Consider the following 21634-nt stretch of genomic DNA (forward strand, 5'->3'; position numbering starts at 1 on the left):
AATACCGGTTGTTATTTAGATAAAATTTAATAATAATAATTTTTGCTAACTAGATCAGATTTACTTTATTTATCGAGTGATCTTTTTATGTAGACTAACAAGACAAACATAAGAAGTGATTCTTCTTGGCTATCTCCTCCAATGGGTATGCTAAAGTGGAATGTTGGAGATGTTTTCATATAGGGAAGTTTTTTTGTATTATTTTGTTAAGAATATTATAATGAAGTTGAGGTTTTCACAATTTGAAAATGTAGGCTTTTTAATATAGATTGTTGCTATGCTTCTACAAATTAATACGTGAAGGAGCCAGATTCTTACAATAATAATATTACTTGGATTAAAAGAAATATTGTTATGCAAGCTTTGGTGCTTGCAAATTGAATTCAATAATATTTTTAATGCATGCAATAAACTTTTTTTGTATATTCATCATGTTGTAGATTATTTGGTTATGAGATTTAACGATTGGATCACTGACTTTCTTTGTTTCATTTTCTGAACTGAGTACATCTAGTAATTTTAATTTCTTCTATTGGAGTCAATCGAATATATATATTAGGTGATTGTTATTTTTTTTTTCTCTATTTGATAACATACCCGTGTGTGTGTGTCTATATATATATTAAGTGATTATTAATTTTTACTCTATTTGATAGCACAACCGTTTGACTTTAAGGAATTGATGAAATGTTTGTTTAAGGAAAAAATCCATCCTAAATGATGAAGAAATTAATAAAAATAAAACTATTCTTCAATAAAAATAGTTGGGAAAAGCTATGAGTATATATATTTTTTCAATCAAAAAAGGGTTTTAGTTTTCATTTTAAATATTTTATAACATGTTTGCTAAAAACTAATATATATTTAGTTTTCATGTTTCTCAAAATAATGCTTAATAAAAATTAATGAGTAATAAGCTTTGATTTTTATCAAAAACATTTTCTTCAAAGTCCTTATGGCCTTGATGGTGCCATTGATGTTGTTTATTGTTGATCAGAAGAACTGCAATTTAATCTTTAATGTTCAACATACTCTGGAGACTTCTATTACCTTTCCCTGTGATAAACGTGGGACTTTAAACAGAATGGTTTAGATGCATATATATGCATTACCACCACAAATAATTAGTTCTTGTAAAGGAAACAAGATTTGATTGAAAACAACGCGGATTATTCAATGTTAATGCATGGGTGGATGAAGGGATTGATTATGTAAAGATACTAAATAATTGGGATTAATGGAATTAATGAATTTAAAATAGTTAGAATTTGTTTATAAAAAACATAGTGAATATGGATGCATTTATTATCAAATTGAAAGAGGATCCACTTATTTTTTGGGTTAAAATTTCATTTAAAATTATTATTGAACAGAAATATTTTCATGTGGATGGCTATTTTTTAACTCTTTTATGCATAAAAGACCATCCAAGAGAAAATCACTCTTATCCTGGCGGAGTAAACTAATTTCTTCGGTTGAGAATAAATTAATAAAACTAAACTCTCTATTCAAAATACCATCTTATTTTTAGTATATGAAATTAACAGACCATCCAAGAGAAAATCCCTCTTATCCTTACAACTGAAAATTAAGAAAGAGAAGACAAGGAAAAGAAAATAAAATCTTAACATGATTGACAAACTAGAAAACACCTTAATAATTAGAAATCAACTTCTATGCAGGCGAGTCTTCAAGTTTTGACCTTTGTATTGCGCCACCTCTCCAAATAATTCTTCACCACCCATTCATACTTCCTTGTGTTCATAGCGCATCCAAGAATCACTCCAATTACCAATCCACTTGCATAACCTATCACCACCACCTTCCAACCAAATTCAAGTTGAAATCCCTTTAGCTGCTGGCAGCGAGTCCTCGCCATTATTTCCGTATTCTTTTGACAACGGCTCCCCAAACAATTCTGGATTCGCATCAAATGAAGTGTTGTCAAATGTCTCGAATTGGTTTCCTCGTGGTATCCGACCTGAGAGAAAATTGTGAGACACATTAAAGACCGCGACGAAGGTGAGCTGTGCAAGTTGGTCAGGAATCTTTCCTGAGAGTTTGTTCTGAGAAAGGTCCAAAGCTTCAAGCTCTTTCAAGTTGGACAAGGATGGAGGGATGCCACCACTGAGAAAGTTGTAGGAGAGATTGAGCAAATGAAGTGCTTTGAGATCTCCGAGGACCTCTGGAATTCCTCCTTCAAAACCATTGCATGAGAGATCGATAGCAGTGAGACCATCTTGGATCTTCTCATATGGTCTCATCACACCTTTGTTTGTCATTGTCATTGAGAAATGATATTGAATTGTCAGAATATTAACAAAAAACTTAAATGAGCAAAAGTTTTAAATTTATTATTATTATTATTATTATTATTATTTGTGATAACTTTTCTCTTTAAATGTGTAAAAGGTTTTAGTTTTGTTAATGCATGGGTTTTGTTTTGTTTTCTGAATAAGTAAAAAGTTTTAATTTTTTTATTATTATTATATTCAATTATCATAGAAAACAAAAGGTTAATCGAGTGTATATTAAGTTATTATTATTTTTTTCTCTATTTGATAGCACAACCGTTTGACTTGAAGGAATTGATGAAATGTTTGTTTAAGGAAAAAATCCATCCTAAATAATGAAGAAATTAATAAAAATAAAAGTATTCTTCAATAAAAATAGAAGGGAAAAGCTATGAGTATATATATTTTTTCAATCAAAAAAGGGCTTTAGTTTTCATTTCAAATATTTTTATATCATGTTGCTAAACTAATAAATATAAGCTTTGATTTTTATCAAAAACATTTTCTCCAAAGACATCTGCACTACTGCCAAATTTAATTCAAAGTCCTTATTTCCTTTATGGTGCCATTGATGTTCTTTGTTGTTGCTCAGAAGAACTGCAATTTAATCTTTAATCTTCAACCTACTGATCTGAAGACTTGTATCGCACCGGACATTGTGATGGCCTTAAAAATTAATCTTGATTATGGAAAGAATGAATTTCTTGTATCCTATTCTTTAACAAGAAATGATCTTGTTTAAGAAGTCGTCACCTAGTATTATGGTCACTAGGAACTCTAACTGGTCAACAAAGATTCTATGGTTCGGAACCATGGTTGTTAAACTCGAGAGTTGACTCGTAAAATCGTATAATTTTATGAGTCAACTCAGATATACCGTGTGAAATCGGGTAGAAAACTCGAAAATTAGTAAACTCAGTCAAACTCGGTTAAACCGGTCAAACTCGGTAAACTCGGACCGAGTTTACCGAGTTCGACAGAATTAAAAAAACTATTGAATCTTCTTATTGTTCTCAATCCTCTCCTTTCCATCCCGTTAGTCTCACAAAATTCTCCTTTTTCCTTTCCGCTTCCCCCAAATCTCATATTCTCTGATTCTCAAATTCAACCCTAGCAGAAGCAGATCTCACATTCTCTGATTCTCAAATCTTAAACCCAGCAGAAGCCAACGCCTTCCACTCTCTTTCTTTCTCTCAAAACCCCCATTTTTTTCTTTATTTCGTTTGCCTTTGATCTGATTGTCTTCGCCTGTCCGGTCTCCAGTTTCCAGTCTCCACTCTCTCAGCTTTGCTTGCTGGATTCTTTCATTAGTGGCCAGGTTTGCTTGATTCTCTCCTTCTCTATCATGTTTTATATCATTTTTGGGTTATCAATCTTATATCATTTTTGGGTGATTTGGCAGTTAAATAATCTTGTACTTGCTGTTAATCTTGCAATTGGTGCTGAAAATCTTCCTGGTGCTGAAAATCTTCCAGGTAAACACATTATTTTCTGTTAATCTTTTCTTTTTCCCCTCATCCATGGCGACGAAGTGTCTGATATAGAATAAGAGTTGAGTGCCTGTCATATTAACATTTGCTCATTTGCTGAATCATAAGATCTTTTCTCTTTTGTAATTTCGCATGCCTTATTAACTGTGCTGACAAGTCTTGTATGTGTGTAAATATATATTGCCATATTGGGTTTTTGCAATCTTTGCATGTTTGTGTCCTAATCTGATAGACGATACCAAATATGTTGCTTTCAAATGGTTGCTTTTAGTTTCTGGTTGCTACAATGCTGCTACTGTGCTACATCATATATAGCTCCAAAACCCATCTTCCTTTTTATTGCAATTCCCACTAGAAGGGCAGAGCATGAAATGAATGCTTAATACTGTCCTGAATTTTGGTATATATATTGATTCTTCAGTCACATGATATCTCATCTTCTTGTTGCACATAGAGTTAAAAGAATTAGCTGAAGAATATTTGGTTAAACAGAGAGAGGTGCTTGCAATGATTTGTCTTATATATGCTGGATAATAACCAAGAGCTTGTTTATATTTGCATATCTTCTGGTGCAAAAGGGGTTATGATCCTAATGGGTAGCAGTAAGACCATTGTTTGGTTTAGGAGGGACTTTCGAATTGAAGATAACCCTGCATTAGTTGCTGCTGCAAGGGATGGTTGTGTTTTCTTTGTATTTATATGTTGGTTTTTTTGTTGTATTTTATTCAATTCTCAGCACTAGACATCCTTATTGGTATATATATTGATTCTTGAACTGGAGATACGTGACAATGAAGATCAAGGCAATGAGGTCATGTTTAGTTTATATGACACACTAATATATTATTTGTTTTAAGTTTGTTAATGTTTAGTTAATAAAATTCTATGGACATAATTATATTGTATTATATTTTAAAGTTATTTAAAATGTTTGGATGTTTATTTTATGATTTTATGATTTTAGTTAAAATATTTTACTTGCGATTTTATGATTTTTAGTTAAAAAATTTTACTTCTGATTTTATGATTTTACGATTCGAGTTTACGAGTCGAGTTTCTATTGTATGTTCCGTGTCGTGTCAAAAAAGCGTTTTTGACATCCTTGTTTGGAACTGATTATGTAAAAGGGAAGATATTAGCACCCCTTAAACGTTTTGCCTAAAGCAGATTGCATTGATAGTTTTGTCTTAAATTGTTAAATGTTATTAGTTTTTGCTATAATAATTTGCTTATAATATTCTTAACTTTGACGCCAATGAATATTGAACTACAGATACTTCCAACTCTGGCGTTGGTAAATATTACGTAGTTATAAAAACAAAATAAATTTAAATCAGTATTTTTTTTAATTCCTGACTCTAGTGTCAGTGAATAAACAAACAACATAAATTTATTTTTACGCATGCATAATTTTTATTTTTTTCTAGCTAAATAAAATAAAATACAACGAATAAAAATAATATAAATTTAAACCAGTATTTTTATTCCTGACTCTGACGTTAGTGAATAAACTAATAAATTTACATTATTTTTATTTATGCATAAATATTTTTATTTTTTTTCATTTTTTTCTATTTTTTTTGGGGGCTGGGCCCAGCTCAGCCCATATGGGCTGGGCTGGACCCAGCTGGCCTGGCCCGGTTATTGGCTCAGGCCAATAACTGGGCCACGCAACGGGCACGCGTGAACCAGTTCACGCGTGCCTCTTCACAGTGCGAAGGTAATTAATTTACCTTCGCACTGTTTTGAACATCATATTGAAGATTTAAATTCGCAGAGCTTGAGGAAGAGAGCTTACCTGGGTGAAGACAGCGATGGGGAAGCTCTGGCTGGCCGACACTGCCTCCTCTCCTCTGCTCCTTCTTCTGCTTTCCTTTGCTTTCTCTCCTGGTTCTGGAAACGGTGAAGGCAGTAGCAGCGATCTAGTGACTTTCCTCTGCTTGTGTTCTTTCCCTCTGTTTTTTTTCTTTGTTTGCGTTTTGTCTCCTCTGTTTTAAGATGAAGGAAACTAGACAATGGTGATGCCGGTTGTCAATAGTCCTTGGTTCTTTGTTGTTCTTTTTCTGCAGGGACGGAGACAAATATAGCAGGGCTGATCTATGACTCTCCTGTGCCTTTCTCGCCTTCTCTGTGTAATCTCTGTTTATTCTACTGCCCCTGCCTTCCCCTGATTTTTTTCCTTCTGGTTTCCAACTCCGTTGCTGAGGCCTCTGTTTTTGGGTTGATTTTTTTCGGTCCCAAAATCCTCCCCCCACATTTGCTGAGGCCTTCCTCTGGCTTTTATGAAGCCAGAGAAGGTCTGGTATCCCTGCCTCCAGAAATGGTGGGAATCGTGGGCAAGAGATCATGTCAGCATCGTGGGTCTAGTGTTGCCGGATTTTTAGCTCTCCGGTTGAATCGGGACGGAGAAGATGCACGATCCCCAGCACAGCGCCGTTTCGGCAGAAAGTGACATTTTCATTTTGTCCCCTGCTTTCTTTGGAAATTTGAAAATTGGACCACAATTAAATTCCCTTTTAATTTTACCCTTGGATTAATTTCAATGAATCTATTTAATTATTTAAATTAAAATTTAATTAAGTCACAAACTTATTAATTTTTTTAATTTCATTAATTAAACTAATTCAAATTTTAATTAAATTTTTTAAATTTATTAATTCTTTAATTTCTAACCAATTTATTCTGATAATTTTATTTTTGAATTTTAAATTTATATTATTTTAATTCTATTCTCAAATATATTTTTATCTATTTATTTTATATTATTTATTTAAAAATTAAATTATGACAACTTCTATTACAAGCACATTCATCTTATCCCTATGATTAATGACAGGGATAATGATTAAGATAAATAATTAGTTCTTGTGAAGGAAACAAGATTTGATTGAAAACAACGTGGATTATTCAATGTTTATAATGCATGGGTGGATGAATGGATAGATTATATTTTTTGGGTTAAAATTTTATTTAAAAATATTATTGAACAGAAATATTTTCATGTGGATGACTGGACTTAATTTTATAACTATTTTATGCATAAAAGACCATCCAAGAGAAAATCACTCTTATCCTTACAAGTGAAAATTAAGAAAGAGAACACAACGAAAAGAAAACACAATCTTAACATGATTGACAAACTAGAAAACACCTTAATTATGCAGGCGAGTCTTCAAGTTTTGACCTTTGTTTTGCCACCTCGCAAAATAATTCTTCACCAGCAATTCATACTTCCTTGTGTTCATAGCGCATCCAAGAATCACTCCAATTACCAACCCAGTTGCATAACCTATCACCACCACCTTCCAACCAAATTCAAATGGAAATGCCGAGCCCTCATCTTCTTTAGCTGCTGGCAGCGAGTCCTCATCATTTTCACATTCTTTTGACAACGGCTCCCCACACAATCCTGGATTCTCTCCTGAGAGTTTGTTATGAGAAAGGTCCAAAGCTTCAAGCTCTTTCATGTTGGACAAGTATGGAGGGATGCCACCACTGAGAAAGTTGTTGGAGAGATTGAGCAAATGAAGTGCTCTGAGATCTCCGAGGACCTCTGGAATTCCTCCTTCAAAACCATTGCTTGAGAGATCGATAGCAGTGAGACTATCTTGAATCTTCTCATATAGTCTCATCACACCTTTGTTTGTCATTGTCATTGAGTACTCATAATTATCGGCAATTCTAATATGCGATGTTTGGAAACTTGTGTTTGCTTGCATGTAAATCAAGTGCTGATCATTACGGACATTTTTCATAGCAGTCCAATATCGGAAGGATTCAAGTGGCAACTTACCCTTAAAACTGTTGTTGGAGAGGTCAACAATCTGTAACCTCGGAAATTCAACGTTGGTTTGAGATTTCCCAATCACACCATGGAGCCCATTAGATCTCAATATCAGAATCCTCAAATCAGGAAGAACACCCAACCAAGAAGGAAAGGCATCATTTATGTTATTTTGTTCAAGATTGAGAATCTCTAGCTTGTTGCAATTGGCTCATGATTTTGGTATCTTCCCCTCCAACTTGTTTTGACTGAAATCAAAGACCCTCAAAGAGCAGCCACTTGTGAATGTCTCAGGAATATCACCACTGAAACTATTGCTGCAGAGATTCAGAACTGTAGCAGTGCTGCTTTTATTGCCCAAGCATTGAGGAAGTTTGCCGCTCAAATTGTTAATTGACAAATCAAGGACAGAAAGCGAAGTCAGATTGCAAATAGCTTCTGGGATTTCTCCATTTAATTTGTTGTCAGAGACTTCATATTCATAGATTGCTGGTGGTGGAATTGGAAGGGATCCTTGGAACTTGTTTGAATTAAGAGACAGTGAGCGTAGATTATTCCATGGAAGAACGTCAAAGGATTGCTCAAAACCTGTCAGAAGGTTGCCAGCCAGAGATAGATCCTCGAGGGTTATCATACTCATGTTCATAAACCATTTGGGTATGTGTCCCACAGGTTCGTTGTCTTCAAGTTCTAAAAACTCCAGATGGTTCTGATCACGCAAGAAACTGGGAAGTTCAACTAGATTACATCGACTTAACGTCAAGAGTACAAGTTTTGGCGGAGGAATGGTAGCATTGTGACTTTAAAGCAGAGAGAAATTGTTATCTGATAATTGGAGTGAAGAAAGGTTTCTGAACTTAAGCAGAAGGTGCAATTCCAAAGAACCACTAAAGGAATTATATGCTAGGTCAAGATCTTCAAGATTTTGAAGCCTATAAATAGACTCAGGAATCGGACCGTGCAGTTCGTTGACACCAAGGAATAGTGAGATTAATTGGGTATGCTTTCCTATCCAAGGTGGAACTTGACCACTCAATTTATTTTCGTGAAGCGCCGAGACGGTGAGCTGAGTCAAGTTTCTAAGAGAGGATGGAATGTTACCGTATGAATTGGTTTGTGACAAGCCTACATATTTGAGTTTGGTTAGATTACCAAGCCAATCTAAGGTACCAGATGTGAAATTGTTGAAAGAAAGCGACAGATAAGAAACTTGGAGAAGGTTGACAAATGTGGAAGGGATTTTCCCACAGAAACTGTTATGAGAAAGGTCTAGATAGCTTAGTGATGCAAATGAAAGGGACCAAGATTCTAGCAAGGAGCAATGTGTTGCAGCAGCTACAGATTTCACAGAGGCCAGAGGATTGAAATATTCTGTGCTCGCCAAAATTCCAACAATGCATGTTAATGTGAATGTTCCAGCAAAGCAGGTTGACAAGGAGGCAGTTAATTAATAATGGATGAAGATCACATTATACTTCCAAGTGGCAGGAGAAGTTAACTATAACTGTTTGTTCTTATCTTAGTTGGTAGTTATCTAGTAAATAACTGTATTATGTAATTTTTATTTAATGAAGGTTGTAAGTCTGGATTAGATAGATGTTAATGAAAGTTCTTTGTATTTGGTGTGATTCCAAAAATGAGAGTGATTCTCTTGAGTGGTGTGAGGCTACTTGTTTTCTATTCCTTGTAATCTTTATTTTCTGCAATAAAAACGTCAGACTTCTTCCCTTAGTTAATCCTCTTTTTCTGCTATCTTCTCTACTAAAATCCAAAATTAGTAAACCTGGTTCTTCTTGATTTTCATTTGACATTAATTGGTATCAGAGCTGACATTTCGATTTCTGTTCTCCCATGCCTGAAACCCGTAGTGGCAATTCATATCATCCCAATCAGGGATTGCAGGATCCTGGTCCTTCCCAACCTAATTTGAACCCCCCACATCAAACACCTGCACAACCCGTTTTGAACCCCCCACAACAGACTCTTCCACCAAATGACCCCACTTCCTTGCTACACCAACTACAACAACAAATGGAGTTAGTCACCCGTACCTTGGGCACCATTGCTGTTCGTTTAGATGGCATAGAAGAAAGGAGTAACAATGGAGAGCATAGAAGGGGCAGAATGGCACAGAACCCTATAGGAGATGTGGGTATGGATGATGAAGAAGTAGGAGAACACCTGGGCGGGAATAGATACAGAGACAATGGAAGAATGGTAGATGACTTTACTAGAAACATGAAGGTTGATGTGACCGACTTTAATGGCAAGTTTGATCCTGATGCTTTCCATGATTGGATGGTATCTTTAGACGATTATTTTGAATGGTTTGCAGTACCAGCAAACAGACGGGTCAGGTTTGTTAAATTGAAACTCAAGGGTGCTGCACGTGTATGGTGGGGAAGTGTAGAAGAACATATGAGACGCACCAACCAGCCTTCTATACAAGATTGGGCTGAGATGAAGGCTCGATTAGAAACGAAGTACCTGCCAAGCAACTATGAACAAATGGTGTATGAAGACATGCTTGGATTGGCTCAAGGATTGAACATGTCTGTAGATCAATATACAGAGAGATTTCATGATTTGACCGTGCAGAGCCAGATTATAGAGACTGATCAACAAACTCTTGCTCGCTATCTAAAGGGGCTACGAGGAGATATTAGGAAGGACATGTATGTTGCCAGGCTGTTTGCAGTAGATGAAGCTTACCAACTTGCATTGCAGATAGAGAAGCAACAAACATTCAACAGAAGTAAGTCAGTGAAAGAATGGCGTGGTATGAGTAGGCCTACACCGGTGCAAAATAATGTGAAGGGTAGCATGAACAATGTCAAAACTCCAGGAGCGTATGGTGATCTGAATAAACCCAAAGTAGGCACTGAGGGTCCGCAGTGTTATAAGTGCAGAGGATATGGGCATTTTGCTGCAGTATGCCCTACAAAGGAGAAGAAGATTATGCATGCTTTTGAATTAAATCCTGAAGTAGCACCTGAATCATCTAATGAAGACCAAGACACGGTGGGAGAAGACAGTGAAGAAATGGAAGAGGAGAGGGTGCAGGCTTCTGATTTACCTATTTGCGTGGTCCACAGAATGCTTTCCAATCACGCTACTCCAACAACACAAGTGGAAGATGATTGGAGACGAACTAACATTTTTCATACTCGAGTTGCACACAAGGGCAAGGCACTCAATGTGATAATTGACAACGGCAGTGGACTTAATGTCATATCTACTGAAGCTGTGGAGAAACTGAGGTTACATAAGGAAAAACACCCTGCTCCATACAACGTTAGTTGGATCACTGACAACCATCCTGTTATGATACAACATCGTTGTTTAATACAATTTTCTTTGGGCAGTCACTTTGAAGATGAAGTTTGGTGTGATGTGCTTCCTATGACAGTATGTCATTTACTCTTGGGCAGACCTTGGCTATTTGATAGAAGGGTGAATTACGATGGGTATGACAATACTTATTCATTAAAAGTCAAGAATAAAAAGTTGGTGTTGGAGCCCTTGCCCATCAGAGAATTTCAACAAAATTCAACCATGATACTGTCACTCCAGAAGTTTCAACAAGCTTTACTTGAAACTCCGGTTATGTTCATACTGGTTTGCAAAGCTGTGGTGGAGAGAATGCAACAAACAGTGGATGTCTTACCTATTGCTCTTCAACAACTATTGCAGCAGTTTGCAGAAGTTTTCCCAGAAGAGCTTCCTTCCCAATTACCACCGTTACGTGACATACAACATGCAATTGATTTGGTTCCAAGCTCTACTCTACCAAATCTTCCTTATTATCGGATGAGCCCAACTGAACACCAGGAGTTACAGCAGCAGATACATGATCTTATCAACAAAGGTTTCATCAGGGAAAGCTTAAGTCCCTGTGCAGTACCAGCCCTACTCACCCCAAAAAAAGATGGAAGTTGGAGAATGTGCATTGACAGTAGAGCTATTAACAAGATCACAGTTAAGTATTGCTTTCCAATCCCACGACTAGATGATTTGCTTGACCAACTAGGGGGTGCCAAGATCTTTTCTAAACTAGACTTAAGAAGTGGCTATCATCAGATACGCATAAGGCCCGGGGATGAGTGGAAGACAACTTTTAAAACAAAAGAGGGGTTGTATGAATGGCTTGTGATGCCTTTTGGTTTAACCAATGCACCAAGCACCTTCATGAGGGTAATGACCCAGATGTTAAAGCCATTTTTGGGCAAGTTTGCTGTAGTATATTTTGATGACATACTCATTTTTAGTCATAATATTGAAGAACATATTGATCACTTAAAACAAATTATGTTGGTGCTTCAGCAAGGGCAATTTTATGCCAACCGCAGCAAGTGCTCTTTTCTTCAATCCAAAATAAATTTCCTAGGCTTTGTAATCTCTCAACAAGGAGTAGAAGCAGATCCTGAGAAGGTTAAAGCAATCACACAGTGGCCAGAACCTCAATCTTTTTCTGAAGTCAGGAGCTTCCATGGCCTAGCTACCTTTTATCGCAGATTCATCAAAGCTTTCAGCACTATCATGGCTCCCATTACAGAATGCCTGAAGGCCAAAAGCTTTAAATGGACTCCTGCCGCGGCACGTGCTTTTAATGACATTAAGCAAAAGATGGCAAAGACCCCTGTTCTACAACTTCCAGATTTCTCTCAACTTTTTGAAGTTTCTTGTGATGCCTCTCATGTTGGTATTGGGGGGGTGCTAAGTCAAGCAGGGCATCCAATTGCATTCTTTAGTGAGAAATTGAATGAAACCAGGAGGAAGTATTCAGCATATGACCTGGAATTTTATGCGCTAGTGCAGACTTTGAAACACTGGAGATCTTACCTTATTCATCGTGAGTTTGTTCTTTTTACAGATCATGATTCACTAAAGTATCTGCAATCTCAAAACAAGTTAAGTGCCAAGCATGCTCGGTGGCTTAGCTATATGCAACAATTCAGTTTTGTTATTAAACACAAAACTGGACAAGAAAACAAGGTGGCAGATGCTTTTAGCCGCAGACCTCATCCATTGCTGCTCCTCACAACAAATTCTTCAGGGATGGTTTCTATGAAGGATCACTATGACACTGATGCAGATTTTAAGGAAGTCTGGGAGTCCTTGCACAACAACCCTTCCAATACGGTTGCAGATTACACACTAATAGATGGATATTTGTTGAAGGGTGGTCGGATTTGTGTTCCTAAGGGATCTTTACGGGAGTTCATTATTCAGGAGCTACATGGAGGAGGAATGGCAGGTCATTTTGGGCAAGACAAGACATATTTTTTGGTTGCTGATCGTTTCTATTGGCCCAATATGAGGAGGGACATCAACACTATTGTGAGCAGGTGCAGAATTTGTCAAATGAACAAGGGTGGTAAACACAACACTGGCTTGTACACACCATTACCAATTCCACAGAGACCTTGGGTTGATTTGAGTATGGACTTTGTACTTGACCTTCCAAGAACTGCTCGAGGTAATGATTCTATCATGGTGGTGGTGGATCGATTTTCTAAAATGGCTCACTTTATTCCATGTCGTAAGACTTTTGATGCTTCCCATATTGCTTCACTGTTCTTAAAAGAAATTGTGCGTTTACATGGCGTTCCAGTCTCCATTGTATCTGACAGGGATGTTAAATTTGTTAGTTATTTTTGGAAGACTCTTTGGGTTAAGATGGGTACCAAACTCCTATTTTCCAGTGCCTTCCACCCACAGACGGATGGCCAAACTGAGGTTACCAACAGAAGCCTAGGTAATCTGCTCAGATGTTTAATTAATGAACATGCTGTGAGTTGGGATCTCATTTTACCACAGGCTGAATTTGCATACAACAATTCTGTCAACCGGACAACAGGCACCACACCATTCGAATTAGTTTATGGGCTAAAACCGAAGATTCCTACTGATGTTACTCCTTTACCTCTACCTCAAAAAGTTAGTGAAGCAGGAGTGGACTTTGCAGCCTTTATGTCGAGCCTACATGAAGAAGTTAAAAGCAAGATGGCAGAACAGGTTGTTAAATACGCTGCACAGGCTAACAAAAACAGGAGGGAGCTGCATTTTAAGGAGGGGGAATTGGTTTTGATCAGAGTGTGACCTGAAAGATTTCCCCCTGGAATGTATCACAAACTACACGCCAGGAAGATCGGTCCATTTAAGATCCTTAAGAAATTGGGATCTAATGCTTATTTAATTGATTTACCGTCTGATTTCCAGTTCAGTCCAATTTTCAATATAGAAGACCTTACGGCTTATCAAGGTTGCATGTCTTCTCAAGAATTACAGGATTCCCCTTCAACAGTTCCACAAGTTCAACCTGCACCAGAAATTGTTGACTCAATATTAACCCATCAATTTGTCTCTACCAGAAGGGGAGGTTACTATAAGTTTTTGGTAAAGTGGGCATCCAAGCCGAAATCAGAAGCAGTTTGGCTACAAGGTTCTGAAGTCCATCGTCTTAATCCTCAACTTTTTACAGATTATGTTGAGCATTACTTGCCTGAGGCAAGTTCCTGGGGAAGAGAGCTTAGTGATGCAAATGAAAGGGACCAAGATTCTAGCAAGGAGCAATGTGTTGCAGCAGCTACAGATTTCACAGAGGCCAGAGGATTGAAATATTCTGTGCTCGCCAAAATTCCAACAATGCATGTTAATGTGAATGTTCCAGCAAAGCAGGTTGACAAGGAGGCAGTTAATTAATAATGGATGAAGATCACATTATACTTCCAAGTGGCAGGAGAAGTTAACTATAACTGTTTGTTCTTATCTTAGTTGGTAGTTATCTAGTAAATAACTGTATTATGTAATTTTTATTTAATGAAGGTTGTAAGTCTGGATTAGATAGATGTTAATGAAAGTTCTTTGTATTTGGTGTGATTCCAAAAATGAGAGTGATTCTCTTGAGTGGTGTGAGGCTACTTGTTTTCTATTCCTTGTAATCTTTATTTTCTGCAATAAAAACGTCAGACTTCTTCCCTTAGTTAATCCTCTTTTTCTGCTATCTTCTCTACTAAAATCCAAAATTAGTAAACCTGGTTCTTCTTGATTTTCATTTGACATTACTTAGTTTCGTAAGATTACCAAGTGAAGATGGTACCACCCCTGAAAAATGACAATCTCTCACGTCAAATTCTTTCAATGATTTGAGATTCCCAATGGACTCCGGTAGCTTGGCTGATATGTTCACTTTAGTGAGATGGAGCACCTCCAAGTTGGTTAATGCTTCAACTAAATGTTGCAGACCAGGCTTTTGGAGCTTGAAAGAATTCCATCCCAGGTCAAGGGAAACCAACTTGGAAAGCTCTAAGATCTCTCCTGGAATCTGACCAGAGAAGCCACATATTGAGAGATTTAGATAAAACAGCCTTGAGAGATTTCGAAGCTCAGAAGGGATTTCAGAGCTGTTGAAGTCGTTGTCCGCAAGATCAAGCCTTCTTAGCTGAACAAGGTGGAAGAGGCTGCTATTAGAGTCGATGGAGCCATAAAGGCGGCTGCTACTGAGGTCAAGGCCGATCACATGACCAGAGTCCCCATCGCATTCAACACCATCCCATGAGCAGCAATCACCGGTTTCTCCATCAACTTTCCATGATGCAGAAGGATCAGAAGAAGCGGACTCATTAATGACAAGGCTTTCCTTGAGCTGCAACAAGGCATGACTCTCGTCATCATGGCATAGAGGCTGCATGGAGGGAGAAGAGTGACAAGCTCTAAGATGAAAAAACGACAGCAAAAAGAGCGAAAGCATCCGCATGGTTAAGAAACGCACAGGTGATGCCATGTTTTTTTAGTAAAGAAACTCCTATCTTTTTTAATAAACAAATAAGGGAAATAAATGAATTTTTTGGCTACTTTCTAGTTAGCCCTTTCAATATATCGACTTATTTCAAAAAAACAAATAAGGGAAATAAAGCAGTTTATATAGACAAAAATATTCAGTCTGGTAGAAAAGTAAACAAAGAAGCTCTAAGAGTATTTTTCATTGATTTGATTGAAAACAACGGAGATTTTTCAGTTACACGAAGACTTGGGAGCTACAGGAAGTCTTCATTGATTTGATTGAAAACAATGGAGATTTTTTCATTGATGTATCTTTTTAGATTTTCGAATGAGCGAAGAATGTGTGTCTGCTAATAATGAAGAGCTCTTAAGGCCTCTGTGATTAAAAAAAAAAAACCCTTCAATTTCTTTTGTAAAGAAAAAGTTCAATTTTAATCACTTAATTTTTTGTTCCAAACAATGGATATATTTTTTGGGCCTTTGTGAAATAATTGAATGGGATCAATGTAAAATAATGTGAAGCAATTGATTTAAAAATAACATAATTTCATAGTTTCACTGTCAAAAAAGAAGAAACGTGTATATTAAGTTGACAAAGGAATCAATTGGTTTTCGGTTGACAAACTTTAATATTAAAAAATCGTTTCAAAGGAATCAAAAGGTCAATTCAAATATACTATTATTATTAAATAAGAAAATAAAAATAAAAAGTAAAGTTCGATAACCTATAGTTTTGTGGAATCTTGGGAATATGCAGCTCCATATGCTATTAATCATTGTAAAAACTTTTAGCCAAATTTAATGACAAAATTTTCATAAGAAAATATCACTTAATTTACTTTCTTTCTTTCGTTTTTCAGTTGAGAATTAATTTTTCCTCTATTTGATGGCATAACCAATTAACGAAAGGGATTTTTAAGGAAAAATTATCTCCTCAATGATGTAAGAAATAATAAGAATAAAAGTGTTTTTAATAAAAAATAAAGGAAAGCTCTCAAAATATTATTTTTTTCAATAAAAATACAAAAGTAAAAGGCTTTCAGTTTTCATTTCAAATACTTTTATATCATTTTTGCTAAAAATACTTTTTGGTTTTTAGTTTTGAAGTTTCTCAAAATAATCTTTAATTAACAAAAATTAATGAGTAATAGCCTTTTATTTTTATCAAAAACTATTTCTTGTTTTTATTGAAAATATTTTTAAAAGTTTTCAAAAAAATAAATGAAAGTAGTAACAAAAACTTAAAAGGGTAAAAGGTTTTTGATTTTTTTTTAAATTAGTACTATTATATATTATCAATACTCTTATCAAAAGTATTTTATCATGAATTTTTCTTTTTGATGAGTAAAAGTAATTTTTTAAAATCTCGGAATAATTAATGTATGGACTTCCATTTCTTAATGAGTCAAGGATGCAAGGTTTTGTTTAAAAAAAATATATTTTCCTTCTTTTTTTTTCTTTTTATTCAATTTTAAAAAAAATTACATAATTTTTTTCTATTCAGTATTATTTGATTTTTTAAATTTTTTTATATAAACTACTGTAATAATTTTTGACAAGTAAAACCTGAAAAAATAAAAATAAAATATTTTTAGGTGTCTCTACACTCCCCTTTCCACCTAATATTCATGGAATTTGTAGATAGTTAGAATACATTTGTAGACCAGACGACTAATGCGTTTTCTTCAACATGGTTCTTTCCTATTTCTTTTATGTCATTGGTTAAAGCCAAAAACATTTTTGCCTTCACCTTCTTGTAAAAGTATTTTAATAATGTTTCTGTGATACTAGTAGAAGCTATTCAAAGGATTCCTTTTCTTTCCATGTCCATATTTGTTCTAGAGGTTATGATGTCAGCAAGGTTTCCTTACCTATGATAAATTGAAATTTCTGCTACCTCGTAGTTTTGATATAATCAACATACTTTATTTTTATTTTTTTTATAAAATAATTATTTTATTTTTATTGTTAATTTTTATTAAAGGTATATGCATGAAACACAATCTACTACCTAGTTTTAATTTAATTGATTTTGTTCAAATATCAAATATTATAAATCATGATTTATATCTCATTATAATGCTTTATTTTATAATACTTTAGGTGCTAATTATAATATTGTCATTATATCGTATTATCATATCATTGTTTTCGCATTTGTGTTCTTTATAAGTATACATAATTACAACTCTGATCACTTCAGATTATTCTAAAAGTGAATTTTGGACTACTTCCTTGATCACAACAATAATAACATCGTTGATATGAGTAATTACTAGTTTAGATGCATTACTTTCACAAATAACTTCTTTGGAAGCAAACACGATTTGATTGAAAACAATGTTAATTACGTATCTGTTTAGATTTTTCAGAGTGCAGAGAATGCGTGGCTGCAAATAATGGATAGTTATCAAGTCCCCCTCAGTTTCTATCGTAAAGCGCCAGAACAAAAAAAGAAGAAATTCATAGCTTATGAGCTAAATAATTGGGTCAAGGAACTGATTAATTACTCAGATACTAAATAATTTGACCTGTTTACTTTTCCACCCTCATAGTTTTCATGTAGAAATGATTTCAGAATAATATGACGAATGAAATTCATAATAACACCAAGATATTACATTCATTGCCATAAATGAATGAAGAACAGATTTCTTTTTCTTATCATCTTAATAGTTCTTTAAGCAAGTGGTAGAGAAGTTTGTTTATAAAATGATTTTCCTTCTTCACATGGTTTCCTTCGTGTTCACGTCTTTACTTTGGCTGAATAATCAATTAAAGGCAGGGATAAACAGCACATAAGAGCCTTGCTCAACTCAAATCATTTAGCAATAAAATACATGACTGTTACAGCAGCAGAATATAAACTTGAAAAAATCGACTGACGCATCTCAAACTACTAAACATGACTTAAATGTAATGCTAATGGAAGAAATCTGCCAAGATATCTATAATTAGTCGCTAAGAATTTAATGACAGAACACCACCTCAAACATCTGAATACCAATGGTTGCCCGCTGCATCAACATGCTCAGTTGGGGCCGTATCAGAGCTGTGTTGGGTTTTTTTTGTAGTGCTTGAGTTAGATTTCATTTGCGTGTGTTTTGGGTGATAGGTTTGATTATAGGATTTTTTGGACTATAAAGTTGGAAGCAGATTACGTTTGAAGTTGTTAATGTAATTCAACTTCCATTTTGAACATTGCCGATCCGTTGTAAATCCACCAGACTGCTCTTTTTTCACTTCCTAAAACATTTGCTCCATCAAAGCCAGCAAAGCAGAAATTCAATGCTTTTAATGAGAGATCTATGCTAAGAGATCTATGCTAGCACAGCATTCATCCATTTTAATGAGTTTTCCATTACCCTAGATTGAATGGCACACGTCATTTAATCAAGAGAGTCCCTTTTGAATTCAAATCTATATATAGCAGCTTAACATTAGTAGGAGAAAGGCAGAGAATAGGTGGCCAGAAAATTCTCAGTTGACTTTTATAGTGACAGAACACCAATTAATGTCACCAGAGTATGCTAAGCGTATTTCAGAAAACAGAGGATAAAATGCATCAACCTTGATCCTTCGGTAAAACTGTTAAATGTTATAGTGTTTTCTAATATTATAATCCCTACAGTTATAGTTACTGTCATGTTGTGCCACATATATATAGAAATAGAAAAGTTCTTATGCAGGGCGGATTTTGAAATAATGCCTAGCCCAAATGATAGCAGAGTCGAGGTAAAAAACAAAGGCTATAAAATTGTCAGGTCTTGTCTTTGAAATTGATCACCAATTACTACAAGATAATTTTTGACACAGTTCATTGAATAAGCACGCTTTTGTTGACGATAGAACACATTTTCTCTCATGGAGTCACTTGGTGGACCCAGTCACCTTACGAGTGTTTTTTTTCTCGGTCATCTCATTATAATTACAGATACAAATTATTTACTTGTGACTTTTATATCAACGTAAAAATTTAAATTATTAGATAAAAATTTTAATATATAATTTATATTATTTTTTAAAATATCTTTTAAAAATAATTTTTTAAAAATAAATAGAAATAATAAGATTTAAATTCGTAATCACTTGATCATCAAGATTTTATTTATCAAGATTCTAATATCATATTAAAAAATCAGTTATATTCAAAAACTTAAATTAAGTGATTAATGGGCAGAGGAAGAGTTCTTTCGAAAAAAAGAAGTAATGCTGGTGCTGTGCTGGGAGAAACCATTCACTCCGAAGAATGGCAATGTACAGGTACCATGGAGAAAAGATCAGTGTCCGATAAATCTCATATTTAATTTTTTTCTTTCATCAAATATCTATTTTTCTTCAAAATAGACTCAGAGAATAACTATTCCTACTTACTTCTTGAACATCATAAAATCTTACTCTACTAATAATGCCTTTTCTTTTCCTAAAACTCTGACATGAGAGCTAGCTGCTGGGTTTTAGAAGATTTAAACCCTTGATCATGTACTCCTGGTATTCTATAAAGCAAATTTGTTCCAAGAAACATACCATCAAACTGTCATTCAATATCAATCTTTCTCACCAATTTAATTCACTAAGATGGAGGGCATAATCGTATTTGATCAATAACTTACATCGGAAACTATTTCCCTAGCTAGTATCAAAAAGAAAAACAAAAAATCAGAGAAAATCTAGCTATGTTTTTTTAACTTCCAAAAATGCCCTATAAATCATTAATCTGCTTTTGGGCCAATGACAAATTATTAGTCCATTTCTTGAGCCAAGATTTAGGCTTAGTCCATCATCAATCAGAAGTTATGATTACCTCGAAAAACAAATAATTAATGAAAACCGGAAGTCTCATTAATCTTTCAGGCCTAAAAAGCAAATATATAAAAAGGCTCAGAAAAGAAACCTTGGGTCTTGTCGAACATTGGATTTTAGAATACTCCCATTACCTCTGATATAAAAGACCTAAAAAATTAATCTGAAATAAAGATTTCGGCCACAAAAAAACATTAGTGTAAAATCAGAGCACCAAATTGTTGTTCTACCAGTTATTAAACAAATGTATAGCATAATTAATTATAGACTTAAAATTGCTTTAACAAGTTTGAAGTTATCAAACAAATGTAAAAGGTTTCATGGTTGGTTTTGAAATTGATTTCAGCTAGATAAGAGTTTTGGTTCCCTTTATTGGACAATTTAACTATAACTATATATCTTTTTAATTATCTTTTTATTATATAATGATAAATTTGCCATTTAGATGAGCAATAGCTTTATTATTTTGTTGCTTGTATTAATCTTACATGGCTCACAATGACAATGACAATGACATGAGATAAAAAAAAAAAATGGTAAACAAATTTACCATTTATAATAGGTGTTGTCGCCATGCACAACTGATGTAGTCAGACTTGTGATAATGGGTGATTTTGAGCAGTTAAGTGTGAGTTTGCCACAACTAGATGAGAATCTGTCCTAAACAGATTATATGGATAACCTAGCAGATGCATTTATGGACCAGTAAGATAGTATTGAAACTTAAACCAAGAGGAGGCCTGGTTGCGCTAGACCAAAATAATAACTCATATGAGCCATAACTTTTGATTCGACTGGTGGATCATGCTCAAATTTTTACAAGAGTTTCTAGAGGTCATTATTGCACGTCACCCGTGCGGCGTCTGCTGGTAATTTTTTGTTTCATTTGATTGATTTGTTGGAAGTCGCCACTTAGTATTTTAGTCATTAGGAACCTTAAATGGTCTTGAAAACAGGTACGGAGACTGGTTGCATAAAGAAAAGATATTAGCACCCAAATACGCCTTACCTAAGGTAAGCTGCATTGTTTTATTGTCTGATAAAAACTAAGGTCTTGTCGTGTTTTCTAATTTTTTGTCTGTCTATGGTTTAAGAAAAGTCCTTCTTGGTAAGGAGATCCTTATCTTATCGGGTGAAAACCTAACCATACTAACGTCAAATAAAAAAAATACCTTTTTAATATCGATAGTACGCTTTACATATAAATTCGAAATCTCGGATATTAAAAGAAAACAAAATATTTTTTTGAAATATTGACCTAGTTCTCATGACTTTAATAAATTGGTTATTAAAGCTAAGATGCATGTTAATACATATTTTTTGAATTTTTGTTGTATGAAAATATAATGTGATTTTTTCTTTGAAAGACTTGGTCGTATGCATGAAAACAAAAAACATTTTTTTTAAGTTTTGACGAAAACTGGGTATTTTAATACCGCATTTATGTTTTTATGGTATATAAAAAACAAACCAATATT

The 21634-nt window shown here is 34.7% G+C and overlaps 2 pseudogenes; both read right to left on the reverse strand.

The window, feature by feature from the left end:
* Positions 1-1588: 1588 nt before the first annotated feature.
* Positions 1589-2282, reverse strand: LOC118039329 (receptor-like protein 9DC3; annotated as a pseudogene).
* Positions 2283-6845: 4563 nt separating this feature from the next.
* LOC118039368 (receptor-like protein 6) lies at positions 6846-15354 on the reverse strand (annotated as a pseudogene).
* Between the last annotated feature and the right edge of the window lie 6280 nt (positions 15355-21634).

Source organism: Populus alba, chromosome 16 (assembly GCF_005239225.2).
Source record: "Populus alba chromosome 16, ASM523922v2, whole genome shotgun sequence".
Taxonomy (NCBI): domain Eukaryota; kingdom Viridiplantae; phylum Streptophyta; class Magnoliopsida; order Malpighiales; family Salicaceae; genus Populus; species Populus alba.